Here is a 4,846-nt window from a genome sequence, read left to right as displayed (position 1 = left end):
ATATATTCAAATATGTCCCCGCAAGGAGTTTACAGGCCCTCAGGGGTACAGGGAGTCTGAGTTGAAACTATTTCTCCTAATTGCTGAAGCAGACACCCAAATAGAGTCCTGGATTTGAAACTCCCATATGAAGGTTGGCTCACTCTAGTTACAGAGTCAGGGAAGATCCCTCTCTAAATCAGACTCTGCCAAAGTGGGTTTCTCAGAGCACTATTTCTAGAGAATGTTAATAGGTATTTCTGAAAATGGGGTTCCAGTGAAAATAAATTTCAGATGTGCGTAGTAAACAGAGTGGCAGCTTTCTTTCTGCAGGACTTCTTTTCATCTTGCATACTAATTGCCTATTATTCAGTCAGTCATCCTACATACACTGAGCATCTATTGTGTGCCAAGCACTGTATAAACAGGCATGCCTGGAAGCAGCTCACAGCTAAGCATTTCAACAGATTAGTCTCAAATTGTGGCCTGGGCCAGTAGCTGCAACACCAACTGAAAACTTGTTAGAAATGCAGATTCTCCAGCCCTACCTCCAGACTTACCGGATCAGAATCTGCATTTTAATAAGCTCCCTGTGGTTTGTGTGTATGCTAAAGTAAGAGGAGCCCTGGAATAATGCATTGCTAAGGAAGAAAAAAAGGACTGCACTGGGAAATTGGGGACCTTTTTGCTTTGGAGCCTAAGTAAAACAGTGGGCAGCAAGTTGGGGAGGAACACATTGTCCTCACTTCAGCCTGGACACAGCAAGGCTCTGGCCAGGAGGACTGAGGAGAATGCAGCTCTGTTTTAGCATCATTATTAGTTGAGGTAGCATTCAGCTTTTGACGTAAATAATAAAACCCTAAGTAATAGAGTCTTAAATGTGATCAAAGTTCTTTTTCTTATTTTTGAGAAGTCCAGTAATAGGAAATACTGGGCTGTCGTGGCATATCACAGCATCATGGACTCATGTTCCTTCCATGTTGTTACTCCACCATACTTTCCCAAAGCCAGCTCATGGTCCAACATGGCTGCTGTACCTCCAGCCATTACAGCTGCATTCCAGCAAACAAGTGAGAAAGAAGGGCATCTCTTCCTACTTTTAAAGATATGTCCTTAAGGTTTATACACCATTTACATATTATTGTTTGAACACATGTGGAACACTCTCAGGGAACAACCTGGAGAGAATATGAGAGGTGACCAAAAACCTAGCAGAATTTGTTATTATTGTTAATATACCCTTCTTTGTACCCCTGGTGAGTAAGGACAAGGGAACCAGGTTAAACTTGTTTCTAAAAACAGAGAGAATGAGACAGTTGGACACAGTTCTCCAACCCTGGTGCTTTGGGAGTTGGAGGGGGTCATCCCACTCAATAGTGCCAATCATTTCTCAATTTCCAAATAATGATAATGACATTAAGTTTATGGAGAGAATTTTCTGAAGTAAAATTTTTAATACATTTTTCTTAGCAGCTGCTTGTCTACTTTTGAGTAGAGATTTTAAAAAAAATAAGTGAACAAATGGCAAATGGTGAAATGAATATTAATAGAAAACAAAATAAAATTGCAAGTTCAACACCTTTTCCATGAGCATATGGTTTTTACCATATTTTGCATATATAGAACAGAGCCTTGTTTCCTACAGGTAAACTGTTTCTGGTTCTCATCTGCATGATGAACTTGTGTGTTGAGATTTCCCAGTGAACTACAAAGGGGACAATGATGTCCAGACACTCCATCCCTGAATGGAGTTGAGGTCTACTGCTCTAGGAAAGGCCAAAGGCAGGCCCTAAAACCCATGAAGTTGAATCGAATGACCCCACCAGCCTCTGTTGCTCAAACCAGACACCTGGTGTCTTGTCAGAGTTGCCCTTCGGTCACACTCAGACCTGCTGAATCAGAATCGACATTTTAGCAAGATCCCATGTGGTACTGTTGAACATTAAAGTTTGAAAAAGACTTCTGAAGAAAGGGGTTTAGGAATAGATTTTTTTTTAATGCCTACAGCACCCGGTATTCCTAGGTGGTCTCCCATCCAAGTACTAACCAGGCCCGACCCTGCTTAGCTTCCAAGATCAGACGAGATCGGGCATGTTCAGGATGGCATAGCTATAGATGGGGTTTAAGACTAGAGTTGATCACAGGAATGAGATAGGGGTGCATTAGCTGGGGACGTTTTTTGAAACCAAATCCTTGAATCTCTGCATGTGTGTAAACAGTGTGTGCCCATGTGTGTGCACAGTGTATTCCCATGTATGCATGCACGCAGCTAAGTGAAAACAAAGAAACACTAGGTCTTGGTTTGCCTGAAACAGCGAAGCTAAATGAAATGCTTTGTCTTCAGTACACACATACATATTTTAAGTCATTCATTCATTCATTTATATGCCACACACATTCTCATATGCATGCACTGGCATACGTTCACACGCAGGCACACATTCACAGGCATACTCGCTCACTCACCCACATGTACATATTCACATGCACTCAAATGCATATCCAGGCCTGAGGGTGGCCACCTCTAGGATCTCACATCTGAGCTCTCGCCCTCCCTACCCACCTTGAGTGACACTGATAGTGTCATGTCAGCGGCGTTCCGAGGTCCACTTCCTAAGCTTGGTGGCGTGCCACATGTTGCTACCCTGGCCAGTACATGGCTGTCTCCAGATCTTTCTGCCCAAATTGCTGGAATTGTACTGAGCCTCAGCCCCATCTATGACAACCCATTCTCAGAACAAACCTGGGGAGGTGTGAATCACTACAGTGTCTGTCATTTTGCCATGGAGTGGCTTCTGTCTCTGTGCTATCTCTCAGAACACTAATAGAAAGATCTCCTTTTTAAGTTGAAAGGTATCTTAGAGGTCATCTCTTTTGACCTCCTCAGTGTATATAGAAGGGGAGACTGGCGCAGAGACATACAGGAATTTGCCCAAGGTCACCCAGAAAGTCAAAGGCAGAGCAGAACTTGAACCCTAACTTTAGGGCCAGGGCTCCTTCTACCCATGGCCTCCAAAAGAAGTCCTCTCCCCAACCAGAGTTCCGATCCCACTGCTGGGCCTTCCTGGCATAGCTAGGGTGAGGATCCCACAGGATAGTGGCTGAGTGGGCATTAATACCTAGTGACGTGCTGGCTGCATAGTCAAGAGAGGCCAGAATGCTGCTGGCCAGCCTGTGAGATGCCCTCACCCCAGTGCCCCACTCCCCCATGCAGGCCCTGGATCTCCTGGAGAAGGGATGGATCTGGGCAAAGGGGCAGGCAAGAGAGGCAGTCAGTGCTCCAGCACCTTTTTTTAGAAAACAAAAATGGGTCAGTCATTCCATAAATATTTTCTCCACTCCCCATGCCTGCTCTGCCTCCCACCGGGTCCTCCAAGTCTCTCCGTCTGCTGTCCACATCTATGATAGGTACAGGGTTACCATGAGGAAACAGAGCTGGGGCTACCACCTTCCCCTAAAACCCTCCATTGCAACCCAGCATGGGAGGAGCAGAGGAAACTCAAGGCTGGGATGCTTTCCGGTGGAGGACGGACGCCCAAGTCAGGCTCACAGGAAGCAGGGAGGAGGAGAATTCCAGGAAGAGGGAAGGCAGCTATAAGCCATGGAGTGGGGAGCACTCTGATCCATCATGGAGCATGAGTGGGGCAGAAGCGCAAGGAGAGAGGGCTCAGATGAAAAGACCATGGAAGCAGGAGGGGCGCAGAGCCCTGTGAGCAGCCTGGGTCCCAGGAGCACTCTTCTGGTCCTCAGGGATGAACTCGGTCCCAAGTCGGCTGGAAACAAACGCACTAGAGAACAGCACAGTCAGTCCTTTCAGTACCAAAGAAGAAACTGAGGCCCGGAGAGAGGTGGATACTCGCCCGAGGTCACATTGCTGGCAGAAGCAGTGTGAACGCCAGAACTTCGGACCCCTAAAAATCTGATTATCAGGTCAAATCATTCCTCATTGCTTGCAAGTTCTGCCCATCCTGAGCTGGGGTATCAAGACATTCTTGGCAAGAGTAGTAAGAACACAAGGTTGGAACAGGGGTGGCTGTTCCTTTCAGGAAACAGCCTGCTAACAGCAGAGATGGGAGCCCTCAAGGGACCTGCAGCTGAGAAGGTGTTGGTTCTCACGAGCCTGACAACTCAGACAGTGCGTGATCAGGTGAGAGTGGATGCCTCAGATGCTCAGGCATCTGTGAGGACCTCGTGACCTCAGGGTAACACATCAGCCAGGGGCAGCTCCGGCAGGATGGCCCCTCTGGCTTGTCTCCCTTTGCGTAGTGAGGGAGGGCTGGGTACACCCCATGGCCCCTCCAGCTCTGAGGCTGGGTAAGGACGAGTCTGCAGAAGCCTCTAGAGATAGAACAAGCAGCTTCAGGTCCTGTTTATTGCTGAGTGTGTACTTGGTCAGGAGAGTTATCTCAGGAGAAAAGAAGCAATTATATTTAGTATTTTCTGCCCCACACACAATTCAGTTGAAAAAAGAATGTCACCTTCCCTGTGAAAATCAATTATAACAAGGGAAATGCTTCTACAGTCAACAAAATTCTCAGCCTCGGGACGCACAAGCATTAATTAATAACGCTGCTATTCCATCTTTTTCATCACCCCCAACTCCAATGCCACAAGAGGTTGTAGGGTCAAAGAATTCCCCTGCTGAAAGGGACAGAAACTAACCCTTGGGGATGCAGCCCTGTGCACTAATATCAGACCACCCTCTAACCTTCTAGGGCGGCACGAGCCACAGCACATAAGAGAGAAAGGGAGCAGGTTATTCCAGAAGACAGAGGAGACTGGGCCAAGGTCCAGGCAAAGCCCTCAGATGCCTGGTTTAGCGCAGGTATCAGCAAGGGGACCCAACACATAGCTCTGCCCACTAGGG

At 47.0% G+C, this 4,846-nt stretch overlaps 1 pseudogene; it reads right to left on the bottom strand.

Annotated features, from left to right (window-relative positions):
* Nucleotides 1–1,977: 1,977 nt before the first annotated feature.
* LOC111743860 lies at nucleotides 1,978–2,096 on the bottom strand (annotated as a pseudogene).
* Between the last annotated feature and the right edge of the window lie 2,750 nt (nucleotides 2,097–4,846).

This window comes from Pteropus vampyrus, unplaced genomic scaffold (assembly GCF_000151845.1).
Source record: "Pteropus vampyrus isolate Shadow unplaced genomic scaffold, Pvam_2.0 Scaffold123, whole genome shotgun sequence".
NCBI classification, from domain to species: Eukaryota; Metazoa; Chordata; class Mammalia; order Chiroptera; family Pteropodidae; genus Pteropus; species Pteropus vampyrus.
The sequence above is the reverse complement of the archived record's forward strand: the minus strand, read 5'-3'. Positions and strand labels throughout refer to the sequence as shown.